Source organism: Ranitomeya variabilis, chromosome 2 (genome assembly GCF_051348905.1).
Source record: "Ranitomeya variabilis isolate aRanVar5 chromosome 2, aRanVar5.hap1, whole genome shotgun sequence".
Classification (NCBI taxonomy): domain Eukaryota; kingdom Metazoa; phylum Chordata; class Amphibia; order Anura; family Dendrobatidae; genus Ranitomeya; species Ranitomeya variabilis.
This window is the reverse complement of record NC_135233.1, coordinates 1,105,417,651-1,105,437,573: the sequence shown is the minus strand read 5'-3', so window position 1 is coordinate 1,105,437,573 and position 19,923 is coordinate 1,105,417,651. Positions and strand designations below refer to the sequence as shown.

The following is a 19,923-nucleotide window of genomic DNA, read 5'->3' as shown; positions in this document are numbered from 1 at the left end:
TAATCTCAGAGATGATGCCCTACCGGTTAGTTGAAAGCAAAGCTTTCAAAGCGCTGATGGACTACGCTGTACCACGCTACGAGCTACCCAGTCGACACTTCTTTTCGAGAAAAGCCATCCCAGCCCTCCACCACCATGTTAAAGAGTGCATCGTCCTTGCACGCAGGCAATCTGTGACTACAAAGGTGCACCTGACAACAGATGCATGAACCAGTAGGCATGGCCATGGACGTTACGTGTCCATCACGGCACACTGGGTGAATGTGGTGGATGCAGGGTCCACAGGGGACAGCAATATTGGGACAGTTCTGCCTAGCCCACGGTCTAGGAAACAGTTGGCTGCAGGCGTTCGCCCCCCCCCCCCTCCTCCTCCTCCTCGTCCTGCAGAAGCAAGAGCTCGTCCACAGACTGCAGTCGCACAACCACTCCATCCGCAGCTGCCACTGTTGCACACCAGGTGTCCCATTATGGAACAGCTAGTGGCAAGCGTCAGCAGGCTGTAGTGGCAATGAAGTGTTTGGGCGACAACAGACACACCGCGGAAGTTCTGTCCGAGTTCTTGCAGAAAGAAACTCAGTCATGCCTGGGCACTGTACATCTTGAGGCAGGCAAGGTAGTGAGTGATAACGGAAGGAATTTCATGGCTGCCATAGCCCTTTCCCAACTGAAACACATTCCTTGCCTGGCTCACAGCTTAAACCTGGTGGTGCAGTGCTTCCTGAAAAGTTATCCGGGGTTACCCGACCTGCTCCTCAAAGTGCGCAGACTTTGCTCGCATATCCGCCGTTCGCCCGTACACTCCAGCCGTATGCAGAACTATCAGCGGTCTTTGAACCTTCCCCAGCATCGCTTAATCATCAATGTTGCAACAAGGTGGAACTCAACACTGCACATGCTTCAGAGACTGTGTGAACAGAGGCGTGCTGTTATGTATTTGTGGGAGGATACACATACACGGGCAGGCAGTTGGATGGCAGACATGGAGTTGTCAGGTGTGCAGTGGTCGAAGGTACAAGACCTGTGTCAAGTCCTTCAGTGTTTTGAGGAATGCACACGGCTGGTTAGTGCAGACAACGCCATAATAAGCATGAGCATCCCCCTAATGCTTCTGCTGATGCAAAGTTTGACGCACATAAAGGAGCAGGCGTCTGCAGCCGAGGAAGAGGAAAGCCTTGATGACAGTCAGCCATTGTCTGGTCAGGGCAGTCTACAGGACGAGGTAGCGGGCGAAGAGGAGGAGGACGAGGAGGATGATGGGGATGAGTATTTTTTAAATGAGGAAGCTTCTTCGGGGCCAATGGAAATTGGTGGCGTGGCAAGGCCGGGTTCAGGTTTTTTGAGGGAGACAAGTGACATAGATTTGCCTGTAACTGCCCCTCAAACCAGCACAACCGCAGATTTGACAACTGGAACTTTGGCCCACATGGTGGATTATGCCTTACGTATCCTCAAAAGGGACCCACGCATTATTAAAATGATGACCGATGACGATTACTGGTTGGCCTGCCTCCTTGATCCTCGCTATAAAGGCAAATTGCAAAATATCATGCCACATGAGAACCTCGAACAAATATTAGCAACCAAACAAGCAACTCTTGTAGAACGTTTGATTCAGGCATTCCCAGCACACAGCGCCGGTGATGGTTCTCACATGAGCTGCAGGGGGCTACAGGTCAGAGGTGCACAAATCAGAAGTGGCGTTGGACAGAGGGGTTTTCTGACCAGGTTGTGGAGTGATTTCGCAATGACCGCAGACAGGACAGGTACTGCAGCATCTATTCAAAGTGACAGGAGACAACATTTGTCCAGTATGGTTACTAACTATTTTTCATCCCGTATCGATGTTCTCCCTCAACCGTCATTCCCATTTGATTACTGGGCATCCAAATTAGACACCTGGCCTGAATTGGCAGAATATGCATTGCAGGAGCTTGCTTGCCCAGCAGCTAGTGTGCTATCAGAAAGAGTATTCAGTGCTGCTGGTTCAATATTAACCGAAAAAAGGACTCGTCTGGCTACCCAAAATGTTGATGATCTAACCTTCATTAAAATGAACCACTCCTGGATTTCGAATTATTTTGCCCCACCTTTCCCGGCTGACACCTAGCTTTCCTATAAAAAGGTCTTACTTGTGGACTGGTCTTACTGAGTGTTCCAATCTCTTAATTTGCAGCAGCTGTTTGTCCTGCATACGACATGTTTACACCTCCCTAAATGGGAAAACTCCCCCCACGGGGCCATGGTCTCGCCACTTGGCGCAAGCACCCGTTAGAGTGCCGTTTGTCTGAAGAGGTGGGTGTGCCCACTTTTGGTCGACGGCACTGCCACTGGGTCCCTCATAGTACAATAAAGTGTCTCTGGCGGTGGTGGCACGCACCCAACGTCAGACACACCGTTGTAACATGAGGGGCCCTGGGCCTGTACCGCCGGCCACAAGAGAGTTCCCCCCCCCAGCTCAAACTGTGCTCTACCACGTGCAAAATTATCTCACAGCTCCAACAATGTTTAGTCTATGCGCTGACATCCTTCACTGCCTGGCACTGACAATACCAATTTGTTGACATGTATGATGCTAGTTAAAATAGTCAGGGTCAGTGTCCTATATGACACCAGTAAATACTTAGTGCCAAATTACTATGTCTGAAACTCAGCAGAGGAGCCCACCCGTGTACCTAAGTATGCCACACTTTTGTTTTTTGTTTTGTTGTTTTGCGAGACATTAACATCTATTTATTTTTTGGGAGTACTAACTGTGTCAGACACTCCTTCCAATCGTCCTCCGCTGACCACACCAATGCTGCCTGTGTACCCATGTAACCTCTTTAAAACTGCATAGAGCCTGCTTTTTTATTTTAGGCCTAGTAAGTCTGTCTGCGGTCCCTCCTTGCAATCGTCCTCCGCTGACCACACCAATGCTGCCTATGTACCCCTGCGAGATAACTCTAAGTGCCTTGAGCCTATTTTTATTTATTTTAGGCCTAGTAAGTCTGTCTGCGGTCCCTCCTTGCAATTGTCTTCCGCTGACCACACCAATGCTACGTGTACCCCTGGAATCTATTTTAAAGTGCATAGAGCCTATTTTTTTATTTTATTTAATATTAATAAAGCCATGATGGACTACGCTGTACCACGCTACAAGCTACCCAGTTGACACTTCTTTTGCGAGAAAAGCCATCCCAACCCTCCACCAGCATGTAAAAGACCGCATTGTCCATGCACTCTGGCAATCTGTGAGTACAAAGGTGCACCTGACAACAGATGCATGGACCTGTAGGCATGGTCACGGAAGGTTACGTGTCCATTACGGCGCAATGGGTTAATGTGGTGGATGCATGGTCCACAGGGGACAGCCTACTAAGTCTGTCTGCAGTCCCTAATTCAAATTGTTCTCAATTCAGGTTTTCGGGCTTTTTAAAAAAATATGAAACTGCATTTGGGATACTAGTTTGGTTGGGGCCTACTAGTGATGTCTGCCGCTCCTGGGTGTTCTCCTCCTCCTGGGTGTTCTCCTCCTCCTGGGTGTTCTCCTCCTCCTTGGTGTTCTCCTCCTCCTTGGTGTTCTCTGTTATGATCCGGTGGTAGGATCACCAAACTGACCTGATAGGTAAACCTGAATAGTAGGACAAGCTCCGGGGATGTGGAAACTATACCGACCGCAATCCTGATCCTATCCACACACACTAAAGGCAGCCGTGGAGTGTTACCTAAAAACCTAGACGTCTCTTCACAGCCTGAGAAACTAGCTACCCCTAGAGAGAAAGCAAAGCCTCACTTGCCTCAGAGAAATAACCCCAAAGTTTAGACAGCCCCCCACAAATAATAACGGTGAGTTAAGGGGAAAATACAAACGTAGGAATGAAAAACAGGTTTGAGCAAATGAGGCCCGCTAACACTAAATAGAAGATAGCAGGGATCTGTGCGGTCGGTACAAAAACTATCCACGCAGAAAGTACAAGAACCCCCACACCGACTCACGATGTGAGGGGCGCACTCTGCTCCCCAGAGCTACCAGCAAGCGAAAAATCACATATAAGCAAGCTGGACTGAACACATCATATACTGAGAAACATTTTCAAGGAAACAATGAGCAAAAAGAACTAGCAAGACTTACGTTCTCAGAAATAGGCAGGTCACCAGGAAAATCCAGGAGAGGTCAGAACCAGTACTGAATACAACGACAGCAGGCAACAAGTAAAGGTCCAGGTGGAGTTAAATAGGAACCAGCATAGCAGGAAATGAGGCAGCTGAGCCCAGCTCCAGAAGGGGCATTAGAAAGCCCAAAAGGCATCACCAAGTACTCAAAATGGCCTTCGGGCATATTGAATGCTGTTTTCCATTCATCGCCCTGCTTTATACGCACAAGATTATACGCTCCACGAAGATCTATCTTGGTGAACCAACTGGCCCCCCTAATCCGAGCAAACAGATTGGACAACAGTGGCAAAGGATACTGAAATTTGACCGTGATGTTATTTAGAAGGCGATAATCTATACAGGGTCTCAGAGAACCATCCTTCTTGGCCACAAAAAAGAACCCCGCACCCAAAGGGGACGAGGACGGGCGAATATGCCCCTTCTCCAAAGACTCCTTGATATAACTCCGCATAGCGGCATGTTCTGGTACAGACAAATTAAAAAGTCGTCCCTTAGGGAACTTACTACCAGGAATCAAATTTATGGCGCAATCACAATCCTTATGAGGAGGTAGGGCACTGGACTTGGGCTCATCAAATACATCCTGGTAGTCCGACAAAAATTCAGGGACTTCAGAAGGAGTAGAAGAAGCAATAGACACCAAAGGAGCATCGCCATGAATCCCCTGGCAACCCCAACTTGACACAGACATTGCTTTCCAGTCCAGGACTGGATTATGAGCCTGCAGCCATGGCAGACCTAACACGACAACATCATGCAAATTATGTAACACAAGAAAGCGAATCACCTCCTGATGTGCAGGAGTCATGCACATGGTCACTTGAGCCCAGTACTGAGGTTTATTCTTGGCCAATGGCGTGGCATCAATTCCCTTTAGTGGAATAGGGAATTGCAAAGTCTCCAAGATAAAACCACAGCGCCTAGCAAAAGACAAATCCATCAAATTCAGGGCAGCACCTGAATCCACAAAAGCCATAACTGAGTAGGATGACAGAGAGCAAATCAAAGTAACAGACAAAATGAATTTAGGCTGTACAGTATCAATGGTGACAGACTTAGCAAAGTTTTTTATGCGCTTAGAACAATCTGAGATAACATGAGCAGAATCACCACAGTAAAAGCACAACCCATTCTGACGTCTGTGATTTTGCCATTCAATTCTGGTCGGAATCCTGTCACATTGCATAGACTCAGGCTTCTGCTCAGAAAATACTGCCAGATGGTGCACTGTTTTGTGCTCCCGTAAGCGCCGATCAATCTGAATGGCCAAAGACATTGACTCATTAGACCCGCAGGCGTGGGGAACCCCACCATAACATCCTTAATGGCTTCAGAAAGACCCTTTCTGAAAATCGCTGCCAGGGCACACTCATTCCATTGAGTGAGCACAGACCATTTCCTAAACTTCTGACAGAAAACCTCTGCTTCATCCTGACCCTGGGAGAGAGCCAGCAAAACCTTTTCTGCTTGGTCTACCAGATTAGGTTCCTCATAAAGCACTCCAAGCGCCAGAAAAAACGCATCCACATTTTGCAATGCAGGATCTCCCGGCGCCAGAGAGAATGCCCAATCTTGAGGGTCACCATGCAACAAAGAAATAATAATCTTAACTTGCTGAACCGGATCACCAGAGGAACGAGGTCTCAGAGAAAGGAATAATTTGCAATTATTTTTAAAGTTCAAAAACCTAGATCTGTCTCCGGAGAACAGCTCAGGAATAGGTATCTTAGGCTCTGACATAGGACTGCGAACTACATAATCCTGAATGCCTTGTACCCTAGCAGTGAGATGATCCACACTAGAAGACAGACTCTGAAGGTCCATAGCTGCAGCTGAATTCTGAACCACCCAGAGATTAAGGGGAGGAGAGAGGCTAGACACACTGCAGAGGAAAAAAAAGTGAACTCAGGATTTCTCTTATCCCTCTTTTGTGATGCATTAACTCTTTAATGGCCTGCTGTACTGTTATGATCCGGTGGTAGGATCACCAAACTGACCTGATAGGTAAACCTGAATAGTAGGACAAGCTCCGGGGATGTGGAAACTATACCGACCGCAATCCTGATCCTATCCACACACACTAAAGGCAGCTGTGGAGCGTTACCTAAAAACCTAGACGTCTCTTCACAGCCTGAGAAACTAGCTACCCCTAGAGAGAAAGCAAAGCCTCACTTGCCTCAGAGAAATAACCCCAAAGTTTAGACAGCCCCCCACAAATAATAACGGTGAGTTAAGGGGAAAATACAAACGTAGGAATGAAAAACAGGTTTGAGCAAATGAGGCCCGCTAACACCAAATAGACAGAAGATAGCAGGGATCTGTGCGGTCAGTACAAAAACTATCAAAAACTATCCACGCAGAAAGTACAAGAACCCCCACACCGACTCACGATGTGAGGGGCGCACTCTGCTCCCCAGAGCTACCAGCAAGCGAAAAATCACATATAAGCAAGCTGGACTGAACACATCATATACTGAGAAACATTTTCAAGGAAACAATGAGCAAAAAGAACTAGCAAGACTTAGCTTCTCAGAAATAGGCAGGTCACCAGGAAAATCCAGGAGAGGTCAGAACCAGTACTGAATACAACGACAGCAGGCAACAAGTAAAGGTCCAGGTGGAGTTAAATAGGAACCAGCATAGCAGGAAATGAGGCAGCTGAGCCCAGCTCCAGACCCGCAGTATCGCTAAAGGCCACCAGAGGGAGCCCAGACGAAATTCACAACAGTTCTCCTCCAGGTTTCCTTGTCTGAGCTTCAACCTTCAGGCTCTCATTAAGTATTTTTAAATGTAACACTGCAGTTGCCCTGCTACCTGGGTTGGGGCCTAGTAACGGTGTCTGCCGCTCCTTGGTGTTCTCCTCCTCCTTGGTTTTCTCCTCCTGGTTTCCTTGTCTGAGCTTCAACCTTCAGGCTCTCTGTTATGACCCCAGTGGACAGGGTCTCAGAGGATAGTGTAAGTCTGCAAGATACAAAAATCCAGCTCATAGGGCTGTGGTAACTGGGTTGACCAAATAGCTACTCCTAACGCCAACACTAGAAGTAGCCGGGGATCATGCCTACGGTGATCGCTAGATGACACGCGCCAGCCGGAGAATCTAACTACCCCTAGGAGAAGAAAACAAAGACCTCTCTTGCCTCCAGAGAAAGGGACCCCAAAGCAAGATACAAGCCCCCCACAAATAATAACGGTGAGGTAAGAGGAAATGACAAACACAGAAATGAACCAGGTTCAGCAAAGAGAGGCCAGCTTACTAATAGCAGAATAAAGCAAGATAACTTATCTGGTCAACAAAAACCCTATAAAAATCCACGCTGGAGATTCAAGAACCCCCGAACCGTCTAACGGTCCGGGGGGAGAACACCAGCCCCCTAGAGCTTCCAGCAAAGGTCAGGATACAGATAGGAACAAACTGGACAAAAATACCAAAACAAAACAAAAGCAAAAAGCAAAGAAGCAGACTTAGCTTGAAAAACAGGAACCAGGATCAAAGGACAAGAGCACAAAAGATTAGCTCTGATTTCAACGATGCCAGGCATTGAACTGAAGGTCCAGGGAGCTTATATAGCAACGCCCCTGAACTAACGGCCCAGGTGAGGATATAGGAAAAGACAGACGCTCCAGAGTCAAATCACTAATGACCACTAGAGGGAGCAAAAAGCAAAATCACAACAGTACCCCCCCCTTAGTGAGGGGTCACCGAACCCTCACCACGACCACCAGGGCGATCAGGATGAGCGGCGTGAAAGGCACGAACTAAATCGGCCGCATGAACATCAGAGGCGACCACCCAGGAATTATCTTCCTGACCATAGCCCTTCCACTTGACCAGGTACTGAAGCCTCCGCCTGGAGAGACGAGAATCCAAGATCTTCTCCACCACGTACTCCAACTCGCCCTCAACCAACACCGGAGCAGGAGGCTCAGCAGAAGGAACCACAGGCACAACGTACCGCCGCAACAAGGACCTATGAAACACGTTGTGGATAGCAAACGACACAGGAAGATCCAGGCGAAAGGATACAGGATTAAGAATTTCCAATATCTTGTAAGGACCAATAAAACGAGGTTTAAATTTGGGAGAGGAAACCTTCATAGGAACAAAGCGGGAAGAAAGCCACACCAAATCCCCAACACGTAGTCGGGGACCCACACCGCGGCGGCGGTTGGCAAAGCGCTGAGCCCTCTCCTGTGACAACTTCAAGTTGTCCACCACAAGATTCCAGATCCGCTGCAACCTATCCACCACAGAATCCACCCCAGGGCAGTCAGAAGGTTCCACATGACCCGAAGAAAAACGAGGGTGGAAACCAGAGTTGCAGAAAAACGGCGAAACCAAGGTGGCGGAACTAGCCCGATTATTAAGGGCAAACTCAGCTAACGGCAAGAAGGTCACCCAATCGTCCTGATCAGCAGAGACAAAACACCTCAAATAAGCCTCCAAAGTCTGATTAGTTCGCTCCGTCTGTCCATTAGTCTGAGGATGGAAAGCAGACGAAAACGACAAGTCAATGCCCATCCTACTACAAAAGGATCGCCAGAATCTGGAAACGAACTGGGATCCTCTGTCTGACACAATATTCTCAGGGATGCCGTGCAAACGAACCACGTTCTGGAAAAACACAGGAACCAGATCGGAAGAGGAAGGCAGTTTAGGCAAAGGAACCAAATGGACCATCTTGGAGAAGCGATCACATATCACCCAGATAACAGACATGCCCTGAGACACCGGAAGATCAGAAATGAAATCCATGGAGATATGTGTCCAAGGTCTCTTAGGGACAGGCAAGGGCAAGAGCAACCCGCTGGCACGAGAACAGCAAGGCTTAGCTCGAGCACAAGTCCCACAGGACTGTACAAATGACCGCACATCCCTAGACAAGGAAGGCCACCAAAAGGATCTGGCCACCAGATCTCTGGTGCCAAAAATTCCTGGGTGACCTGCCAACACCGAGGAATGAACCTCAGAAATGACTCTGCTGGTCCACTTATCAGGCACAAACAGTCTGTCAGGTGGACAAGAATCAGGCCTATCAGCCTGAAATCTCTGCAACACACGTCGCAGATCTGGAGAAATAGCTGACAAGATAATACCATCCTTAAGAATACCAACAGGTTCAGCGACTCCAGGAGCATCAGGCACAAAGCTCCTGGAAAGAGCATCGGCCTTCACATTCTTTGAACCTGGTAAATACGAGACAACAAAGTCAAAACGGGAGAAAAACAATGACCAGCGGGCCTGTCTAGGATTCAGGCGTTTAGCAGACTCGAGATACATCAGATTTTTGTGATCAGTCAAGACCACCACACGATGCTTAGCACCCTCGAGCCAATGACGCCACTCCTCAAATGCCCATTTCATGGCCAACAACTCCCGATTGCCCACATCATAATTTCGCTCCGCAGGCGAAAACTTCCTAGAGAAAAAGGCGCAAGGTCTCATAACAGAGCAACCAGGGCCTCTCTGCGACAAAACGGCCCCTGCTCCAATCTCTGAAGCATCCACCTCAACTTGAAAGGGAAGCGAGACATCAGGCTGGCACAAAACAGGCGCCGAAGTAAACCGACGTTTCAACTCCTGGAAAGCCTCCACGGCAGCAGGAGCCCAATTAACCACATCGGAGCCCTTCTTGGTCATATCCGTCAAAGGTTTCACAATTAGTGTTGAGCATTCCGATGCTGCAAGTATCGGGTATCGGCCGATACTTGCTGTATCGGAATTCCGATACCGGGATTCCGATACTCTTGTGGTATCGGGTATCGGGTATCGCAACAACATTAATGTTAAAATGTGTAAAAGAGAGAATTAAAATAAAAAATATCGCTATACTCACCTCTCCGACGCAGCCGGGACTTCAGCGAGGGAACCGGCAGCGTTGTTTGTTTAAAATTCGCGCTATTACTTGGTTACGTGAATTCCCGGCTTGTGATTGGTCAGGTCGGCCACGTTGCCGGGACGCGGACCAATCACAGCAAGCCGTGACGAAATTACGTCACGGCTTGCTGTGATTGGTCCGCGTCCCGGCAATATGGCCGCCCTGACCAATCACAAGCCGTGACGTCACGGGAGGCTGGACACGCGCCCATTTTAAAATGAGCGCGTCCAGCCTCCCGGCTTGTGATTGGTTGACCGCGGCGCAACCAATCACAAGCCGTGACGTCACGGGAGGCTGGACACGCGCCCATTTTAAAATGAGCGTGTCCAGCCTCCCGGATTGTGATTGGTTGACCGCGGCGCAACCAATCACAAGCCGTGACGTCACGGGAGGCTGGACACGCGCCCATTTTAAAATGAGCGCGTGTCCAGCCTCCCGTGACGTCACGGCTTGTGATTGGTCAGGGCGGCCATATTGCCGGGACGCGGACCAATCACAGCAAGCCGTGACGTAATTTCGTCACGGCTTGCTGTGATTGGTCCGCGTCCCGGCAACATGGCCGACCTGACCAATCACAAGCCGGGAATTCACGTAACCAAGTAATAGCGCGAATTTTAAACAAACAACGCTGCCGGTTCCCTCGCTGAAGTCCCGGCTGCGTCGGAGAGGTGAGTATAGCGATATTTTTTATTTTAATTCTTTCTTTTACACATTTATATGGTTCCCAGGGCCTGAAGGAGAGTTTCCTCTCCTTCAGACCCTGGGAACCATCAGGAATACCGTCCGATACATGAGTCCCATTGACTTGTATTGGTATCGGGTATCGGTATCGGATTGGATCCGATATTTTGCCGGTATCGGCCGATACTTTCCGATACCGATACTTTCAAGTATCGGACGGTATCGCTCAACACTATTCACAATGCTAGAAAAGTTAGCGATAAAACGACGGTAGAAGTTAGCGAAACCCAAGAACTTCTGAAGACTCTTAACTGACGAGGGCTGAGTCCAATCAAGAATAGCTCGGACCTTGACTGGGTCCATCTCCACAGCAGAAGGGGAAAAAATGAACCCCAAAAAGGGAACCTTCTGTACACCAAAAAGACACTTTGAGCCCTTGACAAACAAAGAATTTTCACGCAAAATTTTAAAGACCATCCTGACCTGCTCCACATGCGAGTCCCAATTATCAGAAAAAACCAGAATATCATCCAGATAAACGATCAGAAATTTATCCAGATAGTTCCGGAAAATGTCATGCATAAAGGACTGAAAAACTGAAGGGGCATTAGAGAGCCCAAAAGGCATCACCAAGTACTCAAAATGACCTTCGGGCGTATTGAATGCGGTTTTCCATTCATCCCCTTGCTTAATGCGCAAAAGGTTGTACGCACCACGAAGGTCTATCTTGGTAAACCACTTGGCACCTTTAATCCGGGCAAACAAGTCAGACAACAGCGGCAAAGGATACTGAAATTTGACAGTGATCTTATTTAAAAGCCGATAGTCAATACAAGGCCTCAAAGATCCGTCCTTTTTAGCCACAAAAAAGAATCCCGCACCAAGAGGGGAAGAAGACGGACGGATGTGTCCTTTCTCCAGAGACTCCTTGATATATGAACGCATAGCGGTATGCTCAGGTATCGACAGATTAAACAGTCTTCCCTTAGGAAACTTACTGCCTGGAATCAAATCTATTGCACAGTCACATTCCCTATGAGGAGGCAATGCACTGGACCTGGACTCGCTAAAGACATCCTGATAATCAGACAAGTACTCCGGAACTTCCGAAGGCGTAGAAGAAGCAATAGACACAGGCAGGGAATCCTCATGAATACCACGACAGCCCCAACTAGACACTGACATAGCCTTCCAGTCAAGGACTGGATTATGGGTCTGTAACCATGGCAGCCCCAAAACAACCAAATCATGCATTTTATGTAGAACGAGAAAACGTATCACCTCGCGGTGTTCAGGAGTCATGCACATGGTAACCTGTGTCCAATACTGCGGCTTATTTTCTGCCAATGGCGTAGCATCAATACCCCTAAGAGGGATAGGATTTTCTAATGGTTCAAGAATAAAACCACAGCGCTTAGCAAATGAGAGATCCATAAGACTCAGGGCAGCACCTGAATCTACAAACGCCATGACAGGATAAGAGGACAGTGAGCAAATCAAAGTTACAGACAGAATAAACTTAGGATGCAAATTACCAACGGTGACAGGACTAACAACCTTAGATATACGTTTAGAGCATGCTGAGATAACATGTGTAGAATCACCACAGTAGTAGCACAAGCCATTCCGGCGTCTATGAATTTTCCTCTCATTTCTAGTCAGGATTCTATCACATTGCATCAAATCAGGTGTCCGTTCAGACAACACCATGAGGGAATTTGCGGTTTTTCTATCACATTGCATCACATCAGGTGTCTGTTCAGACAACAACATGAGGGAATTTGCAGTTTTGCGCTCCCGCAACCGCCGGTCAATTTGAATAGCCAGGGACATGGTATCATTCAGACCTGTGGGAATGGGAAAACCCACCATAACATTCTTAATGGCCTCAGAAAGGCCATTTCTAAAATTAGCGGCCAGTGCACACTCGTTCCAATGTGTCAGCACGGACCATTTCCGAAATTTTTGGCAATACACCTCTGCCTCGTCCTGGCCCTGAGACATAGCCAGCAAGGCTTTCTCTGCCTGAATCTCAAGATTGGGTTCCTCATAAAGTAAACCGAGCGCCAGAAAAAACGCATCAATATCAGCCAATGCCGGATCTCCTGGCGTCAACGAAAAAGCCCAATCCTGAGGGTCACCCCGTAAGAATGAAATAACAATTTTTACTTGTTGAGCAGAGTCTCCAGACGAACAAGGTTTCAGGGACAAAAATAATTTACAATTATTCCTGAAATTCCTAAACTTAAATTGGTCTCCTGAAAACAGTTCAGGAATCGGAATCTTGGGTTCAGACCTAGGATTTCTGGTAACATAATCTTGTATACCCTGCACACGAGCGGCAAGCTGGTCCACACTTGTAATCAAGGTCTGGACATTCATGTCTGCAGCAAGCTTAAGCCACTCTGAGGTAAAGGGGAAAAGAAAAAAAAAAATGAGAGAGGGAAAAAAAAAAACTCAAAATTTTCTTTCTTATAATCCCACTTCTGCAATGCATTAAACATTTAATACTGGCCTGGCATACTGTTATGACCCCAGTGGACAGGGTCTCAGAGGATAGTGTAAGTCTGCAAGATACAAAAATCCAGCTCATAGGGCTGTGGTAACTGGGTTGACCAAATAGCTACTCCTAACGCCAACACTAGAAGTAGCCGGGGATCATGCCTACGGTGATCGCTAGATGACACGCGCCAGCCGGAGAATCTAACTACCCCTAGGAGAAGAAAACAAAGACCTCTCTTGCCTCCAGAGAAAGGGACCCCAAAGCAAGATACAAGCCCCCCACAAATAATAACGGTGAGGTAAGAGGAAATGACAAACACAGAAATGAACCAGGTTCAGCAAAGAGAGGCCAGCTTACTAATAGCAGAATAAAGCAAGATAACTTATCTGGTCAACAAAAACCCTATAAAAATCCACGCTGGAGATTCAAGAACCCCCGAACCGTCTAACGGTCCGGGGGGAGAACACCAGCCCCCTAGAGCTTCCAGCAAAGGTCAGGATACAGATAGGAACAAACTGGACAAAAATACCAAACAAAACAAAAGCAAAAAGCAAAGAAGCAGACTTAGCTTGAAAAACAGGAACCAGGATCAGAGGACAAGAGCACAAAAGATTAGCTCTGATTTCAACGATGCCAGGCATTGAACTGAAGGTCCAGGGAGCTTATATAGCAACGCCCCTGAACTAACGGCCCAGGTGAGGATATAGGAAAAGACAGACGCTCCAGAGTCAAATCACTAATGACCACTAGAGGGAGCAAAAAGCAAAATCACAACAGCTCTCATTAAGTATTTTTAAATGTAACACTGCAGTTGCCCTGCTACCTGGGTTGGGGCCTAGTAACGGTGTCTGCCGCACCTTGGTGTTCTCCTCCTCCTTGGTGTTCTCCTCCTGGTTTCCTTGTCTGAGCTTCAACCTTCAGGCTCTCATTAAGTATTTTTAAATGTAACACTGCAGTTGCCCTGCTACCTGGGTTGGGGCCTAGTAACGGTGTCTGCCGCTTCTTGGTGTTCTCCTCCTCCTTGGTGTTCTCCTCCTGGTTTCATTGTCTGAGCTTCAACCTTCAGGCTCTCATAAAGTATTTTTAAATGTAACACTGCAGTTGCCCTGCTACCTGGGTTGGGGCCTAGTATCGGTGTCTGCCGCTCCTTGGTGTTCTCCTCCTCCTTGGTGTTCTCCTCCTGGTTTCCTTGTCTGAGCTTCAACCTTCAGGCTCTCATTAAGTATTTTTAAATGTAACACTGCAGTTGCCCTGCTACCTGGGTTGGGGCCTAGTAACGATGTCTGCCGCTCCCTGGTGTTGTCCTCCACTGAAAACGCTGAGCTTCAACCTTCAGGCTCTCATTGAGTATTTTTTAATATCACACTGCAGTTGCCCTACTACTTTGGTTGGGGCCTAGTAAAGGTGTCTGCCGCTCCTTGGTGTTCTCCTCCTGGTTTCCTTGTCTGAGCTTCAACCTTCAGGCTCTCATTAAGTATTTTTAAATGTAACACTGCAGTTGTTCTGCTACCTGGGTTGGGGCCTAGTAACGGTGTCTGCCGCTCCCTGGTGTTGTCCTCCACTGAAAAAGCTGAGCTTCAACCTTCAGGCTCTCATTGAGTATTTTTTAATGTCACACTGCAGTTGCCCTACTACTTTGGTTGGGGCCTAGTAACGGTGTCTGCCACTCCTTGGTGTTCTCCTCCTGGTTTCCTTGTCTGAGCTTCAACCTTCAGGCTCTCATTAAGTATTTTTAAATGTAACACTGCAGTTGCCCTGCTACCTGGGTTGGGGCCTAGTAACGGTGTCTGCCGCTCCTTGGTGTTCTCCTCCTCCTTGGTGTTCTCCTCCTGGTTTCCTTGTCTGAGCTTCAACCTTCAGGCTCTCATTAAGTATTTTTAAATGTAACACTGCAGTTGCCCTGCTACCTGGGTTGGGGCCTAGTAACGGTGTCTGCCGCTCCTTGGTGTTCTCCTCCTCCTTGGTGTTCTCCTCCAGGTTTCCTTGTCTGAGCTTCAACCTTCAGGCTCTCATAAAGTATTTTTAAATGTAACACTGCAGTTGCCCTACTACTTTGGTTGGGGCCTAGTAACGGTGTGTGCCGCTCCCTGGTGTTGTCCTCCACTATATAAAGCTTAGCTTCAGTCTTTAGGCTTTCGGCCTATAGTATCAGATATTAAACTGCATTTGGCCTTCAACTTTGGTTGGGCCCTACTAACGGTGTGTGCCGCTCCCTGGTGTTGTCCTCCACTGTATATAGCTGAGCTTCAGTCTTTAGGCTTTCGGCCTATAGTAGCAGATATTAAACTGCATTTGGCCTACTAGTGTGGTTGGGCCCTTAAAACGGTGTCTGCTGCTCCTGGGTTTGCTCCTCCACTGAACAAAGCAATGCCGCCTGTTTAGTCCTGTTACCAATTTTGAACTGCATTTAGCCTACTTTATTCTTTGTCCCTATATATGTGTTTCCTCCTCATCCTGCCCATTGCCCAGCCACTGCTACATGAGTCTGCTGGTACATTGACCCAGACCACTACATTCCCCTTGCATGCAACACAAACAACCGGAGTAGAAAAATCCCAAAACACATGTTCAAGAAACATGTAAATCTCTTTATTTTACCAATCAATAACAATAGTCATAGAGATAAAATTGCTGCAATAGCACATATAAATCAGGAGAAAATACAAATGAGAACCCATAGGTATGCCAGCGGCACAGGGGGGTCTGATAATCCCGGAGGGAGTGTACATCAATCTCGTAAATTTATCCCAATAGCATAAAGGAGAGAGCCCGGAATCAAAAACAGGCTGTAAAGCATATAGTTATGTAAATAGTACATCTCCATAATATGCTCTGCTGGGGTTATAAGGTGTCATAACTTACCCATTCGGGAAATAAGAAAGACTCTCCCCGTGTCACTGCCAGGCCCTCTGATGCACGTTTCGCGGTCAGCTTTCTCAAAGAGGGTTAAAAATTGACTGCTCACTGTGGTTTAAGTATAGAACACAGCGGAAGTACAAGCGGCGTATCGGCGCACGCGCACTCGGGACCGGGCACCGGCCCCCTCTCCGGCCATCAGAGTCGCGCCTGTATAGGGCGGAATCCCGCCAGGTGATGTCAGGTATTACACAGGCGCAGCTGTTGAAGATAGCCGTCGGGAAGCCGGAAAAGCATTCTGCCACAAGCGCGTGTGCGCACAGCCGCCATCCATTCTATTGGAGACCATGTAGGCTGCCATATTGTCGAGGGTATCTCGATACCGTATAAAGTGCATACTTCCCCTTGCATGCTACATAGCCAGAATGTGTCCCTGCTGAAAGTCAGGTTCCCCTTCCCGCATACTATACCACCTTACACGGGGACAAAGAGGAAGGTGCAGATGAAAGTGCTGGTTCCTTCATCAGGTGGGGGGGAATACTCGTTGGCGACGTCACTGGCACAGGGCCCCTCATAGTACGCAAAAGTGTCGCTGCTGGTGGGAGGCGCCCCCGCCGTGCAAACACACCGCCGTACTTTGAGGGGCCCTGTGCCAGTGCCAATGCCAAAGAGTGGGCCCCCCCCTGCTTGCTCAGGATCACAGCACTTGCAAAGTTGAAATACTTACCTCTCCCTGCGCCACTGCCGTGAAGTGGTCCAGATTTCCTGGGCCCACAAAATACTTGAACCAGCCCTACCCCCAAAAACTTTAGCCAAATGACCCCCAATTTCCAATGCCTAACTATAATTATAAGGGAAATTAAGATTGACAAGCTTCATTAACAAAAATGGATGTTTTTGGCATTAAAATGGCCACTCTAGGTGTTTTCCTGGCCCCCACTCACTGCCGACTATGCTGCCCCATTGACTTGCATTGGGTTTCTTGTTTCGGCCGATCCCGACTTGACGAGATAATCGGCCGATTTCACTCGACCCGACTTTTTAGATAGTCGAGTTCCGCGAAACCCGACTCGACCCTCAAAAAGTCAAAGTCGCTCAACCCTAGTTATCACGTTTACTTTACACGCGAAAGGTCTCCGGTTCGATCCCGGGCAGAAGCATGTGGTTTCTCTTTCTTTTGATCACAAGTGTATATTGTTGGTGTAATCAGCATCATTTTTACCCCTTTGATTATTTCTACCTGTGTTTGCTTTTGTCAAGAGTGTGTGTTTTTGACAGTGTATACGTTTTTCTAGTTCAAGTAACACCTGATAGGATCAAGGTGCGAAACCAGGCATCTACTTGCTTTTTCTCTTTCTTTTTGGCTTTTGGACAAAGGCATGAGATTGCTGTTTGCAAAATGGTTTTGTTTCCATGTTTTTTGTTTTTTTTTCAATAGCCTGACAAAAGAAAGGTTCCTTGGTTGAAAACTGCACTTTGTCCTGTGTTCAGACATAGAGGAAGACCTGTTGAGTTTGGCTGGATCGTTTTTTTCAATTTCATTTCGTTATGCTTGAACAGTTTGAGTTTTGCATGGAGTTTCTGTAGTGTAGTGGTTATCACGTTCGCCTAACACACGGAAGGTCCCCAGTTCAAAACTAGGCAGAAACATGTCATAATTCTTTGTTAACAAAGCTATTGACTTTCAGTTCTTGATCTCGATTGCTTGTCGTGAGCCCAGTAATGTCTTTTACCTTGTTTCTGTAGTGTAGTGGTTATCACATTCGCCTCACACGCCAAAAGTCCCCAGTTCAAAACTGGGCAGAAACAATGCATTTATGACTTTCAATCCTTGATCTTTATTCCTTGCCTTGACCACAGTAACCTTTTTCGTCCTGTTTCTGTTGTGTAGTGGTTATCACGTTCGCTCTACACGCGAAAGGTCTCCGGTTCGATCCCGGGCAGAAGCATGCGGTTTCTCTTTATTTTGATCACAAGTGTCTATTGTTGGTGTAATCAGCATCATTTTGACCCCTTTGCTTGTTTCTACATGCGTTTGCTTTTGGCAAGAGTGTGTGTTTTTGACAGTGTATAAGTTTTTCTAGTTCAAGTAACACCTGATAGGATCAAGGTGCGAAACCAGGCATCTACTTGCTTTTTTTTTTTCTTTTTGGCTTTTGGACAAAGGCATGAGATTGCTTTTTGCAAAATGGTTTTGTTTGCATGTTTTTTCTCTTTTTCACTAGCCTGACAAAAGAAAGGTTCCTTGGTTGGAAAGTGCACTTTGTCCTGTGTTCAGACATAGAGGAAGACCTGTTGAGTTTGGCTGGATCATTTTTTTCAATTTCATTTCGGTATGTTTGAACAGTTTGAGCTGTGCATGGAGTTTCTGTAGTGTAGTGGTTATCACGTTCGCCTAACACGCAAAAGGTCCCCAGTCCGAAACTGGGCAGAAGCATGCCATTATTCTTTGTTAACAAAGCTATTGACTTTCAGTTCTTGATCTCGATTGCTTGTCATGAGCCCAGTAATGTCTTTTATCTAGTTTCTGTAGTGTAGTGGTTATCACGTTCGCCTCACACGCGAAAGGTCCCCAGTTCGAAACTGGGCAGAAACAATGTGTTTTGACTTTCAATCCTTGATCTTTATTCCTTGCCTTGACCACAGCAACCTTTTTTGCTCCGTTTCTGTAGTGTAGTGGTTATCACGTTCACTTTACACGCAAAAGGTCTCCGTTTCGATCCCGGGCAGAAGCATGCGGTTTCTCTTTATTTTGATCACAAGTGTCTATTGTTGGTGTAATCAGCATCATTTTGACCCCTTTGCTTGTTTCTACATGCGTTTGCTTTTGTCAAGAGTGTGTGTTTTTGACAGTGTATAAGTTTTTCTAGTTCAAGTAACACCTGATAGGATCAAGGTGCGAAACCAAGCATCTACTTGCTTTTTCTCTTTCTTTTTGGCTTTTGGACAAAGGCATGAGATTGCTTTTTGCAAAATGGTTTTGTTTGCATGTTTTTTCTCTTTTTCACTAGCCTGACAAAAGAAAGGTTCCTTGGTTGGAAAGTGCACTTTGTCCTGTATTCAGACATAGAGGAAGACCTGTTGAGTTTGGCTGGATCATTTTTTTCAATTTCATTTCGGTATGTTTGAACAGTTTGAGCTGTGCATGGAGTTTCTGTAGTGTAGTGGTTATCACGTTCGCCTAACACGCGAAAGGTCCCCAGTTTGAAACTGGGCAGAAACATGCCATTATTGTTTGTTAACAAAGCTATTGACTTTCAGTTCTTGATCTCGATTGCTTGTCATGAGCCCAGTAATGTCTTTTATCTAGTTTCTGTAGTGTAGTGGTTATCACGTTCGCCTCACACGCGAAAGGTCCCCAGTTTGAAACTGGGCAGAAACAATGCATTTTGACTTTCAATCCTTGATCTTTATTCCTTGCCTTTATTCCTTGCCTTGCCTTGACCACTTGCTTTTTCTCTTTCTATTTGGCTTTTGGACAAAGGCATGCGATTGCTTTTTGCAAAATGGTTTTGTTTGCATGTTTTTTCTCTTTTTCACTAGCCTGACAAAAGAAAGGTTCCTTGGTTGGAAAGTGCACTTTGTCCTGTGTGAAGACCTGTTGAGTTTGGCTGGATCATTTTTTTCAATTTCATTTCGGTATGTTTGATCAGTTTGAGCTGTGCATGGAGTTTCTGTAGTGTAGTGGTTATCACGTTGGCCTCACACGCGAAAAGTCCCCAGTTCGAAACTGGGCAGAAACATGCTATTATTCTTTGTTAACAAAGCTATTGACTTTCAGTTCTTGATCTTGATTGCTTGTCATGAGCCCAGTAATGTCTTTTATCTAGTTTTTTGTATTGTAGTGGTTAT

General features: G+C 46.9%; 1 non-coding gene across 1 annotated transcript; it reads left to right on the top strand.

Moving 5' to 3' along the window:
- The first annotated feature begins 18,594 nt into the window (after positions 1 to 18,594).
- Positions 18,595 to 18,667, top strand: TRNAV-CAC (transfer RNA valine (anticodon CAC)). The gene has a single exon. It is a non-coding gene; the product is annotated as a tRNA-Val (tRNA).
- Positions 18,668 to 19,923: the final 1,256 nt, after the last annotated feature.